The following is a 26,088-nucleotide window of genomic DNA, read 5'->3' on the forward strand; positions in this document are numbered from 1 at the left end:
ACCTCTTGAGGCCTTCCCAGAGTATGCCTTTGCTATTTCCAATTTACTACAGTCCTTTAAAAGGAAGAGCCGGGACCTGGCATCATGGGATTGAGAAGGCCTTCTTGACCAAAAGGGGGAGAAGAGAAGTGAGACAAAATAAAGTTTCAGCGGCTGAGAGATTTCAAATAGAGTCAAGATGTCTTGGCGGTTATTTTTATCCATTATATATATATATATATATCCCTTTTAGTTTATGGGGTACTAGAGTGGCTGGAGAGAAGTACCTGAAACTGTTGAGCTGTGTTCCAGTACCTTGATTCTTGAAGATGATTGTATAAAGATAACTTTTACAATGTGACTGTGTGATTGTGAAAACCTTGTGTTGGATGCTCCTTTTATCCAGGGTATGGACCGATGAGTTAAAAAAATATGGATAAAAATAAGTAAATAATAGGGGGGACAAGGGGTAAAATCAATTGGGTAGATGGAGGGAAAAAGAGATGTCTACCAGGGCAAGATCTCATCTGAAAGCCTGAATAGAGAAGAATAGAGAATGAATCCATTTTCTTTTAAGATGTTTGTGTACTAATGTAGTTTCACTTCTAAGCTGTCCAATTCTGTAATCAGATTGTTAACAACCTTAACGTTAGGGGTATATCTTGGTTTCCTAGAGCTTCCATAACAAAGCACCACAGACTAATTGTCTTAAAATATCAGAAACTTATTCCCTCAGAGTTCTGGAGTCTAGAAGTCTGAAAACAAGCTGTTGGTAGGGCTGTGCTTCCTCTCTGGTCTGTAGGGTTTTGGCTGTTCCCTGTTGGCAATCGGTGGTGTTCTTTGGCAGATGGCATAACTCAATCTCCGCCTCTGCCACATGGCTGTCTCTGTTTCTCTCTCACTGATTGTGTCCAAATTTCCTCTCCTTATAAGGATACAAGTCATAATGGATTAGGGCACACCTTAATCTAGTTTGGCCTCATCTTGACAAATAATATCTTCAGAGATCCTATTTCCAAATAGGATCAGACTCACAAGATTGGGGATTAGGAACATATCTTTTTGGGGAACATGATTCAATCTATCTCTAAAGGCACTGGTTAATGGAAATCTCAACAATGCACAGTGCTTCCTCCCTTCCTCTTTCTGCCCATGCAGTTGGTCTGCTGTCTTTGTTGGGGCATTGCATTGAGTTGCTGGTATCTGATAAGTATGGATATGATATCAACAGACTCCACAAGCTGGTGCATATCAAATGCCCCATTCCTCAATGGCAGCAGGAAGCTCAAATATTGCAATGATTGTATAATAGAGCTTCCTACGCATTTTAAAGGCAATTTTTATGTAGCTTTTTGTAACTCTTCCTTATTTAGAATCACTGTACAGACTTCACTAGAAGTAAGATGTTAACTTGGTGTAATGCAAAGATTATTTAAATCTGACTTAAACCTGAATCTGTATTTAGGCTCAGTCATTTACAGTTTTCAGCCTTTGGAAAGTTTCATCTTGATAAGATTAAGTCTTCTCATACCTCAAAGGAGGCTGAAAGTTTATTTTGAAGATCAAATTGTGTGTGTATAAAGGGCCATTTAAGGACTGGGGAGGAAAACAGCTGCCTATGGCAGAAAGACCACATGCAAACCCCAAACCCTAAGCTACTAACAGTGTGACAGTAGGCAACTTTCTGACACTCCACTTCCCACCTGTGGGAACCTACAGCAGAGTCTTTATTCCACTGCATTCAGTGTGTTCAGAAGAGCACCTGACCTGTTAAAGGCACTCAGCTGGAATAGGAGCTCTATTTTATGCCAAGGTTTTATTCTACCTGGTGGCATTTTGAGTTAACTAGCCATCTTGACTACTACGCGAATTGAGTTAACTAGCCATCTTGACTACTACGCAAAAGCTTTTACCAAACTCTTGGTGAAAGAAATGAAGTATTCCAGTTAGATTGGGTCTGTGTAAGAGTAGTTTGCTTAGGCATCCTATATATTTCCTTATTTGTTTATTTATCCTTCTAAGCAAAGAACAAACAGAACTCTAACTCTGATCTGTAGTTAGACCTCCTTAGTTCTCATAAATGTCTTATAAATATTCCAAGTTCCCAGAAACATTGGTCCAGGAAGCTCCACTCAGAATGGATTATTTTGGATAGTGAAATGGGTTAGCTTAATCTCTAGCTCATACCACCAGAAGTCACACTTTGGGGGATAAAAAGGTAGTAGACAGACCCTAGGACAGTCCCCTATGATTCTTACCTCCTGGTGTTTAGATCCTCATAAAATCCCCTTCTCTTGAGTGTAAATAGAAACTGTGACCTGTTTCTAGCTATTTTGGTTTGCTAAAGCTTCTGGAATGCAATATACCAGAAATGGGCTTTTATAATGGGGATTTATTAACTTACAATTTATAGTTCTTAGGCCATGAAGATGTCCAACTCAAGCAATTAACAGGACAATACCTAGATTCTAAAGATAGGCTGCTGGCATCTGGTATACCTCTGTCGCATGGGAAAGCACATGGCCAGCTTCTGCTGGTCATTTTCTCCCAGTTTCATTGCTTTCAGCTTCTGACTTCCGTGACTTACTCTCTGAGCTTCTGTGGGTCCTGCCCTTACTTCTCTGGGGCTCCTCTCTATAAGTTTCTCTTAATTTCATCTCTTCCTTCTGTATGTGTTTTGTACTCTTATAAATGACTCCAACCATGGGATCAAGATCTACCTTGAATAGGGTGAGTCACATCTCTATTGAAACAACCTAATCGAAAGTCCTACTTAAAATAGGACTGTGCCCACAAGAATGGATTAAAAAGGCATGGCCTTTCCTGGGGGATATAACAGCTTCAAACCACCATGCTAACAAATAGAACTTGGCAAAGGGGATAGAGGATACTTCTGTGATTGCTACATTATATAAGATTCTGCTTTATTGGCAGTTTCTTTCCTTGTATGTAGCTGGCTTTGATGAATTGGGCAGTCATGTTGGGAGTTTCATGGGGCAAAAAGCCAAGGGCACCCCTCAGCTGACAGCCAGCAGGATGCCAGGACCCTCAGTCCTACAATGGCAAGGCAGTGAATACTTCTTCTCTTAGTTTGCTAAAGCTGCCAGAATACAATATTCAAGAAATGGAACAACTTTTAAAAGAGGAATTTGTTAAGTTGCAAGTTTACAGTTCTGAGGCCATAAATATGTCCAAACTTTTACCGGACGGAGCAGACAGCAAAGGGGTGGGGGGCAAGGAGAAAGAGCTGCGGTGTGTGTCAGCTCCCCCCCCCACCCCCCTTTTTAGCAGTCTCCTAATAAGCCACCCTCTATCTACCTCTTTGGAAAACCAAATTTTACAAAGAGAGTGCCTCGGAGTTTAAATAGTTGGGTTCCACCCGGATGCTGCTTCCGGGCAGTTAACTCGAAAAGTACCAAACACCAACTGCCTTAGAAAGGGGCCGAGCCCCAAACCCACCTGGATGCTGGAGCTTGCCACCCGCTCCAGCCCCTCCAGGCTCGGGCCAGGCAGGGGATGACTCCCGGCAGGATCTTCGCAAGGGGAAGCGGCCACCCTGCACTTTATCTCCTCCCGGGTATAAACCGTGCCGCCTCACCTAGGAACCACCTGGTCCCCTGCAGCTGCACTGCGAAAAAAAAAAACAAAACCAACAAACAAAAAAAACTGAGGCATCCTCAGAAAGATACCTTGGCTCAAGGAAGGCTGATCTGGGAAGGAATGTAGTTGGCATCTGCTGGTCCTTGTTCTCAGTTCTATAGCTTCCAGCTTCTTATGCCAGTGGTTTTCTCTCTAAGCATCTGTGGGCCTTCACTTAGGTCTCCTGGGACAGAACTCTACATTCTGGCTTGCTTAGCATCTCAGGGAAGGCACATAGTGACGTCTGCTGGGTTCTGCCCATGTCTAGGCATCTGCTCTCTCTGTCAGCACTCCTGCCATCTCCAAACATCCGTGTCTATCAGCTCTGAAGCAACTGTTCTCTAAGTGTTTGCATCTGCGGTTTCTCCAGAATGTTTCCCCTTTTAAAGGACTGTAGTAAACTAATCAAGACCCACCTTGAATGGGCAGAGTCCCAGCTCTATCTAATCAAAAGGCTGCACCCACAGTTGGGTGTGTCATATCTCCATGGAACAATCCAATCAAAGTTTCCCACCCTAAATAGGTCTGGTCCCGCAAGATTGGATCAGGATTAAATGATGGCTTTTCTGGAGTACATAATATTTTCAAGTGGCACACTGCCCAAAACCTGAGTGAGCTTGGAAGCAGATTCTTCTCTATTCAGGCTTTCAGATGAGATCTTGCCCTGGTGGACATCTTTTTTTCCCTCCATCTACCCAATTGATTTTACCCCTTGTCCCCCCTATTATTTTTTTATTTTTATCCATATTTTTTTAACTCATCTGTCCATACCCTGGATAAAAGGAGCATCCGACACAAGGTTTTCACAATCACACAGTCACATTGTAAAAGTTATCTTTATACAATCATCTTCAAGAATCAAGGTACTAGAACACAGCTCAACAGTTTCAGGTACTTCTCTCCAGCCACTCTAGTACCCCATAAACTAAAAGGGATATATATATATAATGGATAAAAATAACCGCCAAGACATCTTGACTCTATTTGAAATCTCTCAGCCGCTGAAACTTTATTTTGTCTCACTTCTCTCCTCCCCCTTTTGGTCAAGAAGGCCTTCTCAATCCCATGATGCCAGGTCCCGGCTCATCCTGGGAGTTCTGTCCCATGTTGCCAGGGAGATTTACACCCTTGGGAGTCATGTCCCACATAGTAGGGAAGACGGTGAGTTCACCTACTGAGTTGGCATAGAAAGACAGGCCACACTTAAGCAACAAAACATTCTCTGGGGGTGACTCTTAGGCATAGTTATAAGTAGGCTTAGCCTATCCTTTGTAGGAATACATTTCATAGGGGCGAACCGCAAGATCAAGGGGCTTGGTCTATTGATTTGGTTGTTCCCACTGCTTATGAGAATGTAAGAATTCTCCAAATGGAGAAGTTGAATATTTCCTCCTTACTCCCCAGTTTCTCAAGGGGACTTTGCGAACATTTCTTTATTCACTGCCCAAGTTACTCTGGGATATATCGGAGCATCACAGTAACCTCGACAAGCCAACAATATCTCAAGCCCTATTCAAGATTCCACGTACTTATGGTATTCAGCTAAACTGACCATACAAATTAAGTTAGGTAAATGTGCTACCCAAAATATAAATTTTGCACCAAATAAACCTTTCTCCTTGTGGCCTTTCTGGTGTATATCTTAGTTTAGCTTTGTGAGGCCCAGAGTCAAGAACCCAGTGAAGTTGAGCTTGGGCTCTTGACCCAGAGAAACTGTAGGTGATAAATGTGTATTGTTTTAAGTCTATAAGTTTGTGGCAATTGGTTACTCAGCACTAGATAGTTGATACAGGAAGAAGATATTTTATTTTATGCCATTTTCTATAAAGCTCTTTATAATTGAAAAATACATATGGAGCCCAAAATTGTCTCAGTATTTTCTGGTCAAATTTTTTATTATTATAAGTGGAAAAGAAGGCAGTAATCATATCAGTAAATATTATAAATTATATTTCAAGTACTACACTCTTAAACCTACTCTAATCCTTTAAGTGTGCAAACATTTATGAACTTTGAAAAATATGGTTTCTTTCCCATGTGAATAGCCTGATATGCTATTACTTGGGGTTGGATGGGAAAGGAGAAATGATTAAATAGCCATTGATGAGGATTACATTTATCATATTTTACACTTTCCTTTCAGCAAAGTTTAGTGTATGCAACCGTTTTGAACTTTATTTTAATTTTTCCGTCAGATATTATCTTGGGTACTTTTAGTTCAGTAACAAGCAGATTGACACAAACCAGATGATTTGGCAAATGTTTGAGATCTGGAGGCCTTTTGAATTAGGCATTGCCCTCATACAGCCTGGAAGAGTTTCCACAGGCAGATACTTGTCTCTCTCTTCAGTGAGCCCAACATCCTCTCAGGCTTTAGCCTGAGAGGAAGCTGGGGCCCCAGCAGTAAAGTTTAATGGGCCAGTCATGCAGCAGCAGCAAGGAGAATTAGACCTAAAAGGCCGAGACAATTTCTACTCATAGCACAAAATCACTTAATAAGAACACATAAAGCTTTGCTTTCCTTTCTTCAAGAGAGAGTATAGAATTTAGCAGGAGAAAAGAACATGGGCTGAAACATTAATGTTTTATCTTCTCAAATAGTAATAAAAAATATAACCTCTTATCAGTAACCATGGAATATCTGATCAGGAATGAATGCCAGTCTATTATTCAAATATTGTGCATCCTGAAGTAGGGAATTTTGCTTTTGGCATTGACATAAGAAATCTTTGAGCACCAGTGGTTCTCAGCCTTGGCTGCACATTGAAATCTCCTGGGGACTTTAAAAATCCCAGTGCCCAGACCACATTGCAAAATTTCAAGTAAAACTCTGGGGCTGAGTAGGAGGCATTCGTATTTTTTTTTTAACATTCCCAAGGTGATTCCAAGGAGAAGCCAGTGCTGAGAACTAGGGGAGACCATAGTTTATACTAATGCTTTCCCTGAGGCCATGCAGTTGATGACTAGAATTAAAATATGACTCTGATAAAAATCAGAAAGTGAAGAGACAGGAGGGTGTGACTGAGGTGGCAATTCGGGAGTGTGGCTGACCTGGGAGAGCCTTCTCACCACATGTAGCAGCCCTGGTTGCAGAGATTGAGGAACTGAGAAGCAGAAAGCTGGAGACTGGCATGGAGGTACAGAGCCACAGAGCCTGTGGGAGTGCACAGATGGATACACAGGACTAGAAAGTGAGCCAGGCTGCGTTCCTTGGGTGTGCTAACCTCACTGGTGCAGCCCCGTGACCGGCGACTCACCCCACACCCCACGCACCTGAATCCCCTCACCCACTCCCATTCCCCACGCTCCAGACACCCCCAGTGCACATACCTGCCCCACACCCCAACCCCAAGTGCAGCCCAACCCACCTCTCCTGCATCCCTCCCGAGCACTACCTCCCCTTCCCTGTTCCCTGCAGGCTGTTGCCAGTGCATAAAGGTTATGGGCACTAACCTTCATACCTAGGCTACCCCTGTCCCCTGCCCATAGTGTTGCACAGCCTCAGCCCCTCCCTGAGCTCAGCACATCCATTTACAGCACTCTCAGGCCCACGCATATGCATGGGCATCTAATCAGGTCATTCAGCTCTGGGAACCACACTTTACAGTGGTCCTAGAACTGCGCATGTGCACAGACCTCAGCCACATTTCCCAGCTCTGAGAAAGTGCTGACCTGTGCAGCCGGGTCACATCTACTCCCAATCCACAAAGGTGTAGTACTGACCTGCTGCCACAGCTCTACTCATGCATACAAAGGGCTCCGTGCCTTAGACCAGCGCACACCAGGGTTACATCCCCCAGACTGTTGTACCCACACAGCTGCATCCTCCCTGGCCATTGGGCACCCACGTTCACAAGCACCAGCATAACATCCCAAACTTGCACCCATACCTGCCCTGAAACAAATTCCTCCGCTCCATGCCCTGCTCCCTGCTAAACAACCATCCCCCAAACACAAGGCCTTAGACTACTGAAAGAAATCTACTCCAAAAGTAAATCAATCAGGATATTTACATGCGACGAAGACAGCAGAAGATCACTAAGCATATCACAATGCAGACAGATATAGCCCTGCCTAATGACCAAGTTAAAACACGTGAGGAGACACAGATATTGGAACAACTAATCAAAGATGTTCATACAACTCTCCGTAGTAAAACAAGTGGGATAATAAATGACAAAGGAGATCAAGAAGACAGTAGAAGAGCACAAAGAGAAATTTGAAAGGATAGAAAAATAGCAGAAATCACAGAGATTAAAGACTCTGTTGACCACATAAAAAACATACTACAGGCATGCAACACCAGATTTGAAGAGACAGAAGAGAGAAAAAGTGATACAGAGGACAGGAAAATTGACTTCGAAGACTCAAAACAGCAAATGACAAAAAAAGATGGAAAAAATTGAAAGGGAACTCAGGGAAATGATAGACAAAACAAAGTGCACGAATATAAGAATCATTGGTGTCCCAGAAGGAGAAGCGAGGAGTTAAGGGCTAGGAAGAGTAGTTGAGGGTATACTGGGGGAAAACATCCCAACCCTCATAAAGGACATAAATATGCAAGTCAAAGAAACCCAAAAAACTACAAACAGAATAAATCCAAATAGGCCTTCCCCAAGGCACATACTAATCGATCTGTCAAATGTTGAAGAGAAGCAGAAAATCCTGAAAGTGGCAAGAGAAAAACAATCTACTACATACAAGGGAAATCAAATAAGACTGACTTCAGACTACTCAACTAGCACCCTGGAGGCAAGAAGGCAATGGCATAATATATTCAAGATGCTGAAAGAGAAAGACTTCCAGCCAAGAATTCTGTACCCAGTCAAATTGTCCTTCAAAATTGAGGGAGAGATTAAAGTTTTCACAGACAAAGAAGTCCTGAAAGAATTTGCCAACAAGAGACTGGCCCTACAAGAAATACTAAAAGGAGCTCTGCTTGCTGAAAAAAAAAAAGACAGGAGAGGAAGGTCTGGAGGAGGGCACAGAAATGAAGAATAACACTAAGGGTAATTTAAAGAATACAAAGAGGAAAAAGGAAAAGAATGTATAGATCTGACAAATAAAATAAAAAAGATAAGATGGTGGAATCAAGAAATGCCTTTTCAGTAATAACTTTGAATGTTAACAGACTAAATTTACCAATTAAAAGATACATATTGGCAGAATGGATTAAGAAACACAATCCAGCTGTATGCTGCTTGCAAGAGACTCATCTTAGACACAAGAATACAAATAGATTGAAAATAAAAGGATGGAAGAAGATTTTCCATGCAAGTTGTAACCAAAAGAAAGCAGGGGTAGCTATACTAATATTGGACAAAATAGACTTTAAATGTAAAGACATCATAAGAGATAAAGAGGGACACGATATACTAGTTAAAGGGTCAATTCACCAAGAAGATATAACAATCATAACTGTTTATGCTCCCAATCAAGGAGCTCAAAAGTACATGGGATGGACATTGGCAAAACTGAAGGGAGTGATAGATGTTTCAACAATAATAGTAGGAGACTTTGCTACACCACTCTCCACTGTAGACAGAACAACCACTCAGAAGATCAACAAGGAAATAGAGAAGTTAAATAACTTGGTAAATGAGTTAGACCTAACAGACATATATAGGTCATTGCACCCCAAAGCACAAGGTTATACATTCTTCTCTAGTGCTCATGGAACATTCTCCAGGATAAATCATATGCTGGGACAAAACAGGTCTTTGTAAATGTAAAAATATTGAAATTATTCGAAGCAGTTTCTCTGATCAAAATGGGATGAAGCTGAATCTCAATAACTACCAAAGAATGAGAACATTCACAAATATATGAAGATTAAATAACACATTCTTAAACAACTGGTGGGTCAAAGAAGAACTTTATAGAGGAAATCATCAGCTCTCTGGAAATGAATGAAAATAAAACTTATGGGATGTGGCAGAGGCTGTGCTAAGAGGGAAATTTATTGCCTTAAATGCCTATATTAAAAAACAAGAAAGAGCAAAAATCGAGGACGCAACAGCAAACCTGGAGGAACTTGAGAAAGAACAGCAAATTAACCCCAAAGCAAATAGGAAAAGAGAAATAGATTAAAGCAGAGAGAAATGAATGGTAGAACAGAAGAACAATAGAAAGAATCAATAAACCAAAAGTTGGTTCTTTGAGAAAATCAATAAAATTGATGGGCCACTAGCAAGACTGACAAAGAAAAAAAGAGAGAGGATGCAAATAAACAAAATCAAAAGCGAGAAAGGGTGGGTTACCACAGACCCTGAATAAATAAGAAATCATGAGAGGATACTGTGAACAGCTCTATGCCAACAAACTAGACAACTTAGATGAAATGGACAAATTCCTGGAGACACACAAACAAGCTACGCTGACTCAGGAAGAAACAGGAGATCTTAACAAACCAATCACAAGTAAAGCGATTCAAGCAGTCCTCAAAAGTCTTCCTACAAATAAAAGCCCAGGGCCAGATGGCTTCACAGGGGAATTTTATCAAACATTCCAGAAAGAATTAACACCATTCCTGCTCAAACTTTTCCAAAAAATTGAGGAAAAAGAAACTCTACCTAGCACATTTTATGAAGCTAATATCATTTAAATATGAAAACCAGGTAAAGATGCTATAAGAAATTAAAACTACAGGCCAATCTCCCTAATGAACATAGATGTAAAAATTCTCAATAAAATATTAGCAAATTGAATCCAACAGCACATTAAAAGAATTATACACCATGACCAAGTGGGGTTTATACCAGAATTGCAAGGATGGTTCAGTACAAGAAAATCAATTAATGTAATACAGCACATTAACAAATCAAAAGAGAAAAATCGCATGATCACCTCAATTGATGCTGAAAAAGCATTCAACAAAATTCAGCATCCTTTTCTGATAAAAACACTCCAAAAGATAGGAATCGAAGGTAACTACCTCAATATTAGAAGGGAATATATGAAAAACCGATAGCCAGCATTTTGTACTCAATGGAGAGAGACTGAAAGCCTTCTCCCTAACATCAGGTAAAAGACAAGGATGCCCACTGTCACCTCTATTGTTCAACGTTGTGCCAGAAGTTCTAGCTTGAGCAATCAGGCAGAACAAAGAAATAAAAGGCATGCAAATTGGAAAGGAAGAAGTAAAACTCTCATTATTTACAGATGATATGATACTATATTTGGAAGATCCTGAGGAATCTACAGCAAAGTTACTTAAGCCAATAAATTCAGCAAGGTGGCAACATATAAAATTAATGTGCAAAAATCAGTAACATTTCTATACACATTTCTGTGCACATTTCTAGCTGAGGAGTCAATTAAGGAAAAAATTCCATTCAAAATAGGAACCGAAAGAATCAAATACTTAGGAATGAACTTAACCAGGGATGTAAGGAACTTGTGCACAGAAAACTACGTAATATTGCTAAAAGAAATCAAAGGAGACCTAAATAGGTGGAAAGACATTCTGTGCTCATGGATAGGAAGGCTAAATATATTTATGATGTCAATCCTCTGCAAATGTATCTACAGGTTCAACACAGCACCAATCAAAATTCCAACAACATACTTAGAAGATTTGGAAAATCTAACTACCAAATTCATCTGGAAGGAAAAGAGACCCAAAATAGCTAAAAGCATCCTAAAAAAGAAGGATGAAGTGGGAGGATTAAGACTCCCTGACTTTAAAACCTATTATAAAGCCACAGTAGTCAGAACAGCAAGGTACTGGCATAAAGATAGAAGCATTGACTAATGGAATTAAATTGAGAGTGCAGAAATAGACCACCAAATCTATGGTCAACTGATTTTTGACAAGGCCCCCAAATCCTCTGAACTGGGACACAATAGTCTTTTCAATAATTGGGCATGGAAGAACTGGATATCATAAGCCAAGAGAGTGAAAGATGACCCCTATCTTACACCCTAAACAAAAATTGACTTAAAGTGGATTAAACACCTAAATATAAGAATTAGCACCATAAAGCTTCATGAAGAAAATGTCAGGAAACATCTTCAAGACCTAATAATAGGAGGTAGCTGCCTAAACTTTACACCCAAAGCACAAGCAACAAAAGAAAAAATAGATAAATGGGAACTCCTCAAAATCAAATGCTTCTGTACTTCAAAAGACTTTGTCAAAAAGGTGAAGAGGTAGCCAAGTCAATGGCAGAAAATATTTGTAAATCACATACCAGACAAAGGTTTGATTTCCTATATATACAAAGAAATCAACAACAAAAGAACAAACAATCCAATTATAAAATGGGCTAAAAACATGAATAGGTATTTTTCTGAAGAGCAAACACAGATGGTTAAAAAGCACATGAAGAGATGCTCATTTTCACTGACTATAAGGGAAATACAGATCAAGACCACAGTGAGATACCACCTCACACCTATAAGAATGACTACTATTAAACAATCCAGAAACTATGAATGCTGGAGAGGATGTGGAGAAACTGGGACACTTATGCACTGCTGGTGGGAGTTTACAATGATGTACTATGGAAGACTGTTTGCTGGTTCCTTAGGAAACTAAATATTGAGTTGCTGTATGACCCAGCAATAGCACTACTTGGTATATATCCAAAAGAGCTGAAGCAATGACACAAACAGACATTTGCACACCAATGTTCAGAACAGCATTATTCACAATGGCCAAAAGATGGAAACAATCAAATGCTCACCAACAGATGAGTGGATCAACAGAATGTGGTATCCACATATTGTGGTAGTTAGATTCAGATGTCAACTTGACCAGGTGAAGGCATCTAGTTCTGTTGCTGTGGACATGAGCCAATGGTACGTGAACCATTGTAATGTTGCTGATTACATCTGCAGTCGGCCAGGAGGCGTGCCTGCTGCAGTGAATGAAGTTTGACTTAATTGGTTGGTGCTTAAATGAGAGAGCTCAACATAGCACAGCCCAAGCAGCTCAGCGTACCTCATCTCAGCACTCGCAGCTCAGCCCAGGCCTTTGGAGGTGCAGAAAGAACTCACCCCAGGGAAAGTTGTTGGAACCCAGGGGCCTGGAGAGAAGGCCAGCAGAGGCCATCCTGTGCTTTCCCACGTAAGAAAGAACCTCAGTGGAAAGTTAGCTGCCTTTCTTCTGAAGAACTAACAAAATAAATCCTCTTTTATTAAAAGCCAATCCATCTCTGGTGTGTTGCATTCTGGCAACTAGCAAACTAGAACAGATTTGGTACCAGAAGTGGGGTGCTGCTGGGGTTTGCAAATATTAGATATATTGGAACAGTTTTTTGGATGGCTAAGGGGAAGATTTTGGAGGAACCATGAAGAGAATGTTTGAGAAGTCCTGGAGTGCTTGAAGAGACTGTTGGTGTAAATGGAACCACTGCCAATCTGGGCAAAGAGGAACATAAAGGGACAAATTGGAATTTGCAGTGTAAGAACCATAGAAGCTGAGGTCTGAAGCCAAGAAACCTCAGCCAGGAGAGTGGACCCATCCATATACATGGAGAGGGTGAGTTTATCCTGAAGGGCGAGGATGAGCCTCCCACCTTGTTGCAGTTAAAGAGTTGTGCAGCCTCAGGCCTTGGAGAAGGTACAGCACGCTTCTTGGGGGACTGGGGAGAGTCTGGCTGCCACCACATGGAGGGGTTGTGTGTGTGCCCCAGAAATGGCAGAGAGCCCAGGGGTGGCCCTGATGCCTGGAGCGAGTGGAGCCAGAAAAAAAAGGCAGTCTCCTCAGTGTTCCCTGAGGTTGATTTGGAAAGAGGTGGGCCACTGCATGGGCCCTTGGAAAGGGTGGGACTGCCACTTTCTAAAGCTGAAGGATGAATGACTTTCAGACTTTGAAATCTAGTGGTGTTTTCCCTGCAGGTTTTCCTTCCAGTTTCTCCCTATGGATCCTGTGACTGTCCTTCTTTGCATATTGGCATCAGATAACTTGTTTTGAGATTCAAAGGTCCACAGCCAGAAGATCAACTTAATATTGTTTAAGGTGATGCATGTAGTTGCCAAGTTGACAAGGGGTGGATATGTGGTAGTTAGATTCAGTTGTCAACTTAGCCAGGTAAAGGCACCTAGTTCTGTTGCTGTGGACATGAGCCAATGGTATGTGAACCATTGTAATGTTGCTGATTACATCTGCAGTCGGCCAGGAGGCATGCCTGCTGCAATGAATGATGTTTGACTTAATTGGCTGGTGCTTAAATGAGAGAGCTCAACATAGCACAGCCCAAGCAGCTCAGCATACCTCATCTCAGCACTCGCAGCTCAGCCCAGGCCTTTGGAGGTGCAGAAAGAAGTCACCCCGGGGAAAGTTGTTGGAACCCAGATGCCTGGAGAGAAGGCCAGCAGAGACCATCCTGTGCCTTCCCACGTAAGAAAGAACCTCAGTGGAAAGTTAGCTGCCTTTCCTCTGAAGAACCAACAAAATAAATCCCCTTTTATTAAAAGCCAATCCATCTCTGGTGTGTTGCATTCTGGCAGCTAGCAAACTAGAACACATATGATGGAATAATATGCAGCAGTAAGACAAAATGATATACGGAAGCATTTGACAAGATGGATGAGCCTTGAGGACATAATGCAGTATGAAATTAGCCAGACACAAAAGGATAGCTACTGTATGATTCCACTTTATGACCAGCATAAAGGTATAATCAGAAGCTTATAATACAGAATATAGGGACTTAGAGATACACAGAAGCTAGAGATGGGTGAACCATTAGCTAAGGAGGTTGAACTCCAATGTAAGGGAATAGATAGGAGTGAAGGTGATTCTCTAGTGGGTCTGTATGTAATATTACCATGTTGAAGATGAACAAGATTGAAAGGGATTATATAGACCTACGTGGCCCCCTTACCCACACTAGAAATATGAATGGGCTCTCATAAGAATTACTTCAAAGATGTGATTTTGTATAAAGAGTGTTTCAGTCCAGGATACAGGGGGAAAACTGCTAGTGCATGCTATGAGCTATGTTCACAAGGAAACCATCAGCACTACCGCAGCAACAGCAGAGGTAAATAATGGGGTGAGGGACAAGAGTTAAGAGGAAGTTTAGATTTCCTATTTGGTGAGGGTGTTTTTATTGGTTTTCTTTCTTTTGGGAACAATGGAATAATCTAAAATTGAGAATGCTGATGAACTATGGACTTTGGGCCCTCTACTTGATGCCTGATGAATGCAAGTGACTGAAGGATGCACTGAGAGGTAGATTGGAGAATGATGGTGTATACTTATGAACGAAGGTTGTGCTGCTACAAAAAGGAACAATATCGTGAGGCATGCAGCGATGTGAATGAACATGTGGAATATTTGGTGAGACAAATAAGCCAGGAACAAAAAAAATTAGAAAATGCTTATAAGATAACAGTGACTGAGATCATGAGCTTTCAGAGCAGACACATTAAGTTTGGAGTGGTGATTATATTTCTGAATTTTGTGAAGCTGTTATATATATATATAAAACCTGGTGTTTAGATATAAGAACAAAGCTGAACGATTGTATTTCTGGATTTTGATAAGCTGTTATATATATATATAATCTGGTGTTTAGATATAAGAACAAAGCTGAACAGGCTGGGGTTAAAGTAATTCAGAACATAGGAATAAGGAAGCAGTGTCTATATTTTAGAGCCACACATACTCTTTAAGACCAATAGAAGAAAGTTTTATTTGATCTGGAAGTGAAATTTCCTGTAGTGCATAATCTAATTCAACCTAACTTTATAGCTCATTTGAACAACTGAAACACAGAAAGCACAGAATAAGAATGAGGTCCTTTAATCCTGTATGGATTATTGTAATGCCTGGAAACACCCTAGAGTATGCTAAGCAGATAATCAAAAAGTATTGGCAAAGTCCCCTGAGGGAGGGGAGAAAGACTATGGAACTATTAAAGTTTACCATCAGGGAATCCACTGATACTGTGTCAAACTTTAGGGATACCCAAATCAATAGGCCATGCCCTTGATCAGGAGGCTTACTCTTGTGAAGCTTATGTAGGTAGTGGAGAAGCTTAGACTACCTTTAGGCATGCCTAAGAGTTACTTCTGGAGGACCTCTGTTGTTGCTCAGATATGGCCTCACTCACTCTAAGCCCAACTCTGCAAGTGAAATCATTGCCCTCCCCCCTATGTGGGGCATGACATCCAGGGGTGAAAGTCTCCCTGGTGACGTGGGAGTGGACTCCCAGGGATGAATCCAGACCTGGCACCGTGGGATCAACAATTCCATCCTGACCAAAGTGGGGAAAGAAGTGTAATGAATAAAGTGTCAGTGGCAGAGAGAGTTCAAGTAGAGTCGAGAGGCTACTCTGGAGGTTGTTCTTAGGCAAGCTTCAGTTAGACCTTGCTACCTATTATAACCTGCCAACCCCCAACCAGGACCTAAAGAACACCTAGGGCAATATATAGGATTCCACAGGGGTTCCAGGCACTAGAGTAATTTTCTAGAAACCTACAATCTCCAGATGGGTCCCTGGTCCAGATAAGTCCTGAAACCTAGCCCAGCCTGTCCAGAACATCAGATAGTTCCATCTCCCTACCCCATGTTAGTGACAGACCCTTCCAATAGCAGAAATTTAGAATTGCCATAGCCCACACACCCCCAGCAAGAGGGCTGGAAGGATCAAAGTTGATGGTGCTGTTACACGGAGAAGACAGGATTTAACAGATGAATATGATTTCTGAATCATTAAATTAGGTATCTCTTTTAGTCTCCAATATTGTAGAGCAGCTAGAAGTGAAAACCTAAAATTTTGAAATTGTAACACATGTCAAACTCTGAAATATGTTTTACAACTAATAGTGGTGCTGTGCTTTGAAATTTGTAGCTTTTTTATATATATGTTATTGTTCAGAAAAAAAGGAAAAAAGGTCAATTGTGATGCTAAAAAAGTATTTAAGCCCTCTAGCCTCCTATATAAAGTTGCTCAAGATTACACAGCTAATTTGTTATAAGCTAGAGTTATATCCAGGTATGTCTGGCCTCAAAACCCATGTTCTTTCCACTGTGTCACTATACCTGAGAAGCAAGATGGACAGCAGCTAGTCTGGGACTGAATAAGAAAATTTTTTTAAGTGCAAGAAGTCAAAGTCACTGGAAATAATCTTCAATACTACAAGAACATTTGAGGGTTTCAGGAAAAGAAGTTCATTTTCTTGAACTTTGGTTAAGTCATGAAGTAAAGAAAAGTTTAAACATTGACTTTGTTGTTTATCTATAAAATACTCAAACCCTTTATAACTGTTTAAGTAACTTTCATAAATATGAAATGCTGCAACTCAGAATCTGCACCATTTAGTGATGGGTGAAAATTGAGTAGATATGTCAGTTTAGGGTGCAATTGGCTATAATAGATAAGAAGTAGAGTATAACACCATCCTAGAATCAAGCAAGATGGTGTTTTAGTTTCTGAGGGAAGCTGTAGCAAAGGACCCGCAAATGACTTAAAACAGTAGACATTTATTCTCTTGCAGTTTTGGAGGCTAGAAGTCCAAAATTAAGACGTTAACAGGTCTGTACTCCTTCTGAGGGTGTGGTAGTTGGAAGCTGTTATGTGTCCCTGAAAAGGCCATGTTCTTTTTTTTTCCTTTTTTCTTTTTGGAGCAAGCAGATAGAAAATTTGTTGAGAATACATGTGAGAGAACATGAGGGCACTCTCACAAAGACAGAGGTGAGAAAGGCAAGAGGTGAGAGGCAATGTGGAACTCTTCGCTTTTATGACTTAACTTTACTTTCTGTCCCTCCCCCTTCCTTGTTCAGGGCTCTTCCTCCTACCCTCCTGTTTTAGTTTACTGAAGCTGCCAGAATGCAAAATACCAAGAAAGGAATGACTTTTATAAAGGGGATTTAGTAAGTTACAAGTTTAAAGTTCTAAAACCTTTAACTTTACATGTCCAAACTAAGGCATCCAGATAAAGATACCTTGACTCCAGAGAAAGGCTGAATGGTGTCCTGGAATTCTTGTTCAGCTAGGAAGGCACATAGCTGGTGTCTGAGGTCCTTGCTCCCAGTTCATTGATTGTGTTTCTGATTCCAGTGGTTTCCTTTCCATGCATCTGTAGGCCCCCTTTATCAGCTATTTCCAGGTTCTGGCTTGCTTAGCTTCACATGGGAAGGCATATGGCAATGTCTGCTAGGCTCTGCATCTCCAGACATCCAAGTCTAGGCATCAGCTCTCTGTTGGCACTCCAAGCACCTCCAAATGTCTGAGTGTAAGCTTTCTTACAGTCTTATACTTGTGCTGGCTCTGTTAAGGACTCTAGCAAACTAATGAAGACCCACCGTGAATGGATTGTCATATCTCCATCCACCCACAATTGGGCATGTCACGTCTCCATGGAAGTAATCTAATAAAAAAGTCATACACCCACAATTGGATGTGTCACATCGCCTTGGAAACAGCCTAATCAAGAGGTCCCACTCTACAATATTGAATCAGGATTAAGTAAACATGGCTTTTCTGGGATACATAAGAATTTCAAACCTGCACACCCTCCCTTCTCTCCAAGGCAATACCTAGTGGTAGATCATGGATTTGGGTGGGTTGATTGGCTTCACCTTTCTCTGTAGATGACTCACTTAGGTGGGAGTTATTTGGCTGCAACTGAGTGTTCCCCATAGGTGGATAGCTCCTGGGGAGGGTGTCTGTGCAGGGCATGGGCCCTCCTGAATTTGATTATCTATCCTTACTCAAGCTCTCCTTCATGGTATTTTTCTCTCACCTCTATCCCTGTTCTAGCCCACTTCAACATCCCCCTCAGAGTTCTCACCCCTTAATCTTAGGGGTCGCTGAGGGATGAAGGTCTGTCCTCTGTAGCTGCTTCCTGCTTGTCAGTAGGCCCTACTTTACAAGGCATAGAACTTTCTGGCAGTCTTAAGTTGAGAGGGGAGGAGCCCAGAAGGGCAGTTGGAATGGCTAAACATTCTTGAATCAGCATTAGTTTGGTGTGAAAGGCTTCTAGTCTGGAAGGAATAAACTTGGTGAGAAGTTTGAAAATGCAGGGGCTGATCAATAGCAAGAGGAGGATAGACATGGGTGGGCCTAGGAGAGGCATTAGCCAAATGAGACTGGGGAGAAAGAAGGAAATAACCAACCTTCAGCTCTAAGAGTGAATCTTGTCTAGACAGCTCATTCCTGCTCAACTGGGGGACATGAGGTTGCATGTGGCAAGTTAAGAGGTGTGATGAGGCTTAGAAGGAGCTCATTTGATCAGGCTGCAGCACTAGCTGCTGTGCTGGCCTGGTTATTTTCTCAAGAGATGTTAGTATTATTTCTTTGATGGCCAGGATAATGGATTACAGCTATTTTTGTTGGTAAGAACATGACATTTAAGAGATTGAGTATCTTTTGGCAGTGTTTAATTGGGGTTTTGCCTTTTGTGAAAAAGGTTTACTCTTTCCACACTGCTCTATGAGCCTGCAGGACTAGGAAAGCATGCTTGTATTGGTGTGGAGATTTAGGCTTTTCCTTTTTCCTAGGTCTGGAGCTCAAGTGAGGGCAATTAGTTTTGCTTTTTGAAAGTCCCTTGAGACAGGGCATTGAGTTCACTCTAGTTTGGCTGACTGTTTGCTTTCTTTGTTTTTTTTTGGTTAATGAAGTTACTTTTAGAAATAAAAATATTTGACAAATTACAGCAGAAGTTTTGTCTTGTTTTACTTTTACACATTTACTAGGGTATGCTAGTTATTAGGTAGAATATAATTTATATCCTTGCCTTGTTGCTCCTTTAAAGTCCTTTTTGTTGACGATGAAGTTTTCACTTATAGTTGACCACCTGTCTTTTAGAGAAGTTTTATAGTAAAATAGTGTAATTGACAAGTAAATTTGTTGCTCCCAGGAATTGTTACTTTTAATATTATATAGATCAGTATTAGGGTATAACACTGTTAAGTTTTTAGGAATTTTAAACAATTTTTAAATATATGAATAATATTTAGTCTATGCAAATTTAGCTAACAAAAGGATAGAAAATTTCTTTTAAATATTGTAATACTTCTTAAGCATGTTTTTATGTAGTATGTTAAGCTATTTTAGCATCTCAATTTTACAAGGTAGGAGAACAATTCCTTTGTAACAGTTTTTCTTTAAGAGTGAGAAGACTAGTCTTCTGAAATAAAGGAATGCAAGGTCAACACAAACATTAACAAGAATATTATTCTGATATGACATAAAAGTTTTATCTTTAGACAGGGTACTTATGTGGTTAAGAAAAACTTTTTATAAGCTTTCATTAGGAGTAGATTGAACAAGACCTGGGTTCAATTCCCAGTACTTGCCCAGCCAAAAAAAAATTACATTAACAGAGAAAACTAAATTCTAGTTTTGTATGCATCCAGTTTTACACAAGTTATTATTTTTTTAATATTATAAGCAGGCTTATTAAATTTTGGTTAACCTTGAATATGATAGACAGAATTTATGTTCATAAATTCGTACAGCTTCCTGTAGTTAGAAGTGACTAAAACCTTACTTTCTCAAATGCTGCACAACTTTCCACGTGTATCAGGGCTTGTAGTCACTAAAGACTATAATAAACAAAATTACTTTCATATTAGAAATACGTTGGTTCACAAAGTGAGCACCTTACAAGACTGTGCTCTGAAGACAGCAGTCTCTGGGCCTGAAATCCATGTTGGTGGTGCCAGGGCAAGACCCTGGTGGATCTCGAGGTTGAGGTTGTCTTGAGATTTCTGGCACCCTCTTTTGTAGTAGCCTCTGACCCGTAGTTGAAGTGAAGCCTTTGAAGCTTGGAGTCATGATTTGGGTGAACCATTGGACAGGGCACTGTTAATAGAGACTGCAATAAGCTGAGCCTGCTCTCTGACCTTTTGCTTACCTATCTTTGCTTTCTCTCCCCTCCGTGGCTTCATCTTGATTGTTAAAGACAGAAAAGACATTTTCTAATAAGGCATTAGTGGGAGTTTGTGGGCCCATGGAAAGCTTTTGCAGTTCTATCCAAATATCTATCCACGGGCATAGAGGTTGATGAAATGAATGCCCAACAAAATCTGACTTTCCAGGAATCTGAGTTTAAATTAGTATACTTCTTTAGGGCTTTCTCTAACCTCCCCTGGAGCAGGGACAGGTTTTCCTGAGTGATTTCCTTTAGCTTATTACAGTTAACTGGCTTGGTGGTACATTTTCTCATGCTTTTTAGTAAACAAGCATCTTCTCCTCTAATGGAAACTGAGACATGGGCATAACACAAGTGACAAGTGACAAGTCTTTTTTTTAGGTCCTTGTCTTGATAGAGAGCTATAAATGTTTGGGTATAGGGAATTTCTGACTATATTCCCTGCATTTTACAGACGGAAGGATGGTATTGTAATTGCGAGTCCCATTGGATGGCTATGCGTCCCATCTTTTAGCTTATATTGACTGTTGGCATTTCCCATTTTCTCTGAAAAAGGAAAAAGGGTGCTTTGCTAGCACCAGTGTGACTGTGTGGCATTCCACCGTACACCAGAGCTGGTCATTTTCCTCTCCACTGGCCCAGTCACATGGGGAGTAAAGTCACTGGGCATCCCTGGATGAGGTGCTGGGTTTCCCCAGGATGTTCCTCCCCAGGAGATGTCTAGACCTGTGTTCCCAAGGTGGGGGCGCTCACCTCTCCTGCAGGAAGTCTAAGACAGTGCTCCCAGGAATACCTTTGTCTTCTAAGTTTCCTGTTCCCGAGGGCTAAACAGCATTATTTGGAAGAGAAGCTTTACATTCAAAGTCACAATGGGTTTCAATAGAGACTAAACAAGAGAAGATACTTGTTTGCTAAAAGGCATGAAAAAAATATACCACCTAGCCAGTTAATTGTAATAAGCTAAGGGAACTCTCCCAGGAAATCCTGGCTATTAAAAGAGGATTATTTAACATATCTGCTTCCTTCCATGAAGAAGAATCATGGGGAAGAAGTTTTTGACAGTCTTCCTGAGCATAATATAATTTATGAGAGCCCTTCATGGATTTGTCCTGATATAAGGCCACAAAGAGCTGAATTTCTTGCTACTTTCCCTCCTTCTTACAAAGGAAATTTATTTGTAAGATAAGGTTATAGCTAACTGTCCTATTTGTGGGCCAACATTGGAAATTCTCCACATGATACTGCAGACAGGCAATACGCTGTAGGAAATACTAGAGGTACCACCCATTTTTAAGGTAGAGAGAAAAAAACGTCGATTTCCATACTGGTGCCCGGTATCCCAGGTCACTGGCCTGTCTTTCCAGGTGCTGATCCCTTGGGCCCATGGAATTAGGATCCCTATCCCCAGGCTCCCAGGGTCCTTGAAGACTCAGGAGACAGATGGCCTGGTACCATCCCAAAGCTGTTGAGCTGACCCATTCATCTTCCTGAGTGTGTGCTTTTGACTTACTGTTTAGATTACTGCCAGTCCAAATGGTTAGAGAGAGGTACTCCTGGCTGGCTTGCCAAAACATGTGGCTGGATTTCCAGGTTCTTGGCCATGCTGTGAGAAAGAATTCAAGGGCACAGCACCAAGTATGCAGATAGAAAATTTATTGAGAATGTATGTGAGAGGATCTGCAGGCACTCTTACAAAATCAGAGCTGAGAAAGGCTAGAGGCCAGCCATGTTCTTTTAATCCATTCCTTTGGGTGCAGAGCTGTAACAGGTGGGGCCATTTGGGTAAGTTGTTTCAATTGGGATGAAACACCTTATTCAAGTGGGCCTTAATCCTTTTACTGGAATCCTTTATGAGAAGAAAAAAGACAGAAAAGGCTCAGAGAAGCTCAAGACAATCTGAGAGACAAGAGCACACTCAGAGAAGCTGAGAGAGGAACCCATTGAAGCCAGATGCTGAAAGCAACAAAACCTAGGTGAGAAGGACCAGCAGACACTAGCCATGAGCCTTCCTAAGCAACAGAGGTGCCCCAGATGCCAGTAGCCTTTCTTCAGAAAAGTTACCACATTATTGATGCCTTAATTTGAACATTTTCACAGCCTGGTATGACTGTAAATTGGTAAGCTAATAAATCTCCATTGTAGAAGCTGACCCATTTCTGGTATATTGCATTTTGCAGCTTTAGCAAAAACTGAAACAGGGGGGCTTTAGAATCCTCCCTTGCCTCTTCTAGATTCTGATAGCCCTAGGCATTCCTTAACTGTGACAGCATAACTCTGATCTCTACCTCCTCTTCTGATGGCTGTCTTCTCCCCATGTCTGTGTCTCTATATCTAATTTTCCTTCTACTTATAAGGACATCAGTCATTGGATTTAGGGACCACCCTAATCCAGTGTGACCTCAACTTGACTTATGTAATTATATTTGCAAAGATCTAATTTCAAAATAAGGCCATACTCTGAGGTTCCAGTTGGCTATGAATTTGGGGGGACAGTATGCCACTCAGTGCAGACTGCTCACTTTCTAGGAACATTTATGAACTTTCCTGAAGGAGGAAAAAAGGATCATGGTTAGGATGTATAATTATGAAGGGTGGCTAAGTGTAAAGTGGATGAACATTTAGCTTTTTTTGTGGGTCATCAAAACTTCTAACATTCGAAAGTGTTCATCAAACTCAATATGAATGAGTATTGGATTATGTTTGTTCACCTGTCTCCTCAGTGCCCAACTAGCAATGTGCCATGTTGAATATTTGTTGAATTGAATAAATGAGGCATATTAAAGTATGTTTTCTTATGATTCTTACTGGTTTTGATTATATGCTGCTGCCAAGATCTTAGCCATAATAGATTACAGGTCCAGTGCGTTTATTAATATCTGAGGAAAATCCAAGTTCTTAGGTTGTGCTATTAATTCATAATGAATATTGCCTGAGTAAGGTGCCTTTGATCAAGCTAGCTTATTTCCTTTTCTAACCCAAAGAGATTTTTATTCAGTGACATCTCTTGCAGTGAGACGTGGCTTTCATTATTTCTATGGTATTTGGGTTTGATGTGACTTGGCTCACAAGACCAAAATGGTGTGACTGTCTCCTGCAGGTTCATGCAAAGACCACAATGCTGTGACTGTTTCCTGCAGGCTTATCCATCTGAAAGGGGAGAAAAGAGTAGAAACAGCCTCACAATTGTGGTCTCACCTCACCATTGAGTCCACACCAATGAATGCTAAGGCGGACTGAGAAACACAAGATTCCCAGAAAGATAGAATGAGAGGGTCATCAATGAGCAGGCTTAGAAAGTGCAAAGCAAAACAAATCAGTGCAGACTGAAAAGTAGAGAAACCATCAACAGGTCAGAGGTCCAGTGAGGCTGAGTTAAAAAGGTGTGACTGAGGACTGAGGCTGAGAAATTCTGCTCACTGAGCCCATGGATCGCTAAGAGGGAGGATACTAAAATATCTCTTCTTGTGAAACCCTGCAATACACCTGTCTAATACAGGGCTTGCTTCACCTTTCAGGAGCTAGTTTTACAATCAGGCTTAAAGTCTGCAGTATGTTTTCAAGCGTTGAGTATGCGTTAGGAGTTTATTTGAATGCCGAGATTCACTGAATTATATAGATGCTGACTTTTAGGGCAACTGAATACATCTGTACCAGATTCTGTTGGTTGTTTTAGCTCAGTGGTTCCCAAATTCTGGCTTAAAGATTAGCTATGTCAGAATCATCTTGAAAGACTGTATAAGATATAGCTTTCTAGTCCCTACCCTTGGAGATTCTGATTCCATGTGTCTGAGAGCACCCACGCATCTTTATTTTTTCATAAGGTACCTAGGCAGATTCCAATGCAGAGAAGTCAGCAAAATTTTTCTGTAAAGGACCAGATAGTAAGTGTTTTAGGCTTTGCAGGCCATATGTCACAGCCACTCAGTTCTGCTGTTGTAGTGTGAAAGCAGCTGGAGGCAGTGTGCAAACAAATGAGTGCGGCTGTGTTCAAATAAAACTTTACAAAATAGGTAGCAGGTGGTCCATATTTGACCCAGGCTGGCCATAGTTTACCAACTCCTGTTCTAACATGCAACCAAGGTAGGGAATCACCAGCAACAATTCACTTGTTTTTGCAGCAAAAATGGCAACTCATTCTTCATTTTTCTTTGCCTTATCTCCAGAAATGAGAACAACGCACAATCTTTGCCAAGTGCTGTGGACAGCTGAGTCGTTTTAGTGTTATATCCAGATCAAATGGCATTTTGCATTATGATGATCTACTCCAGTATTCTACCCGCCACTGACTACTACATAGGGTTTTCCGTGAGGAAATATTCCAAATGCATTATTTGACTTCAAATGCTTTTTTTTTTTAATTTTTTCTTTTTAAATGCTGTTCTGTCTCTTTCTTGCCTTTAATTCACATACCAGTTAAATTGCTTCTCTTCCCATATATAGGAGCAAGTGAGGACAGAGAGACTGGAAAAGTTCCTTCCAAACCATTCCCATGTGGGGCAGAGGAGTGGAAATCCTGTTATCTATGAAGATATGGGGAGTCTGATAATAAACATTTTCCCTATAAATACTACTGTTTTAATTATCTTTTCCCAGTAACAGTGCAAAGATCAAACTTTAGCTAAGTGCTATTCAGTTATACATTGGGAATTGGTGAGTTAGTACAAATTAATGAGGCCATATTATTACTTGTAAAGGAATGATCTATTACTTTTCTATGTGAGGGTAGAATGATAGTTAAGATGAGGTAATCATAGGTATTTTAGCTTTAGAAGTTTCTTCCATCCTACAAAATTTTGCACTATAAAGACTGTAATAAAAGTGAAAGGATATAAAACTGTTTCCCTTGTTTCAGAATAGTATCCTTTGTCCCCACATTTTTCTCTGTTACAGAGGGAAACAAAAGAGCATGTCTTAATCTGCATGGTAAAATAATACGTTTATTGGCTAGGGCATAGCTTGATACTTAAAGAAGTATACGGACTCAATTGATCAGTTCCTATTTTTATTTCTTTGCTTTATTAGAATATAGTTTCTTTTTTCACTAATGCTTACTCATCTTTAAGTCCCTTTGAAAGTGTAAAAGAACTAATGGTGGGCGTAAGGAATTGATATGAGTGTGAGAGTGTGTGTGTGTGCACATGTATGCACGTGTGTGTGTGCTGAAGGTGCAGTTGTAAAGCGGCTTAGTGTTAGAGAGGTTGATATTTACATATCTTTCCATGTATTGCATGAGTTAAGATTTATGTATTTGGCCATATTATATTCCTAAATCTAACTCTAGCTTCACCCAAGGCATTCTGCAGTGCATACTATTATAAGCTGTCAAATAGTGCTTTCAGAGTTGGCTGTTGCTTTAAAACTCAGGGGCCTACCTATGGGTGCAGCCAGGCTGTCTGAGTTAGAAGCAGTCTGCACAAAGTCATATGTTTAAATACAGCTGCCCATGTGCTTCACTGCTTCATATATTCATGCAACAACAAGAATCAGCACTTCCCTGGTCTGCATAAGCAATGTGCTAGAGATGCCAGGGACCGGGAGATGAAGAAGTCCTGCTGGCAGGTGTAAGGACCTTCTCCTGCATTAGTGATGCTGGCAATCAACTGTAGCAATTGGCACAAGGGAAGGCGACCAGGAAGG

The 26,088-nt window shown here is 40.8% G+C and overlaps 1 long non-coding RNA gene across 1 annotated transcript in view; it reads left to right on the forward strand.

The window, feature by feature from the left end:
* LOC143669017 (uncharacterized) overlaps positions 1-26,088 on the forward strand; it is a 166,890-nt gene that overhangs the window by 127,071 nt on the left and 13,731 nt on the right. The gene's annotated exons all lie outside the window — the stretch shown is intronic.

Source organism: Tamandua tetradactyla, chromosome 25 (assembly GCF_023851605.1).
Source record: "Tamandua tetradactyla isolate mTamTet1 chromosome 25, mTamTet1.pri, whole genome shotgun sequence".
Classification (NCBI taxonomy): domain Eukaryota; kingdom Metazoa; phylum Chordata; class Mammalia; order Pilosa; family Myrmecophagidae; genus Tamandua; species Tamandua tetradactyla.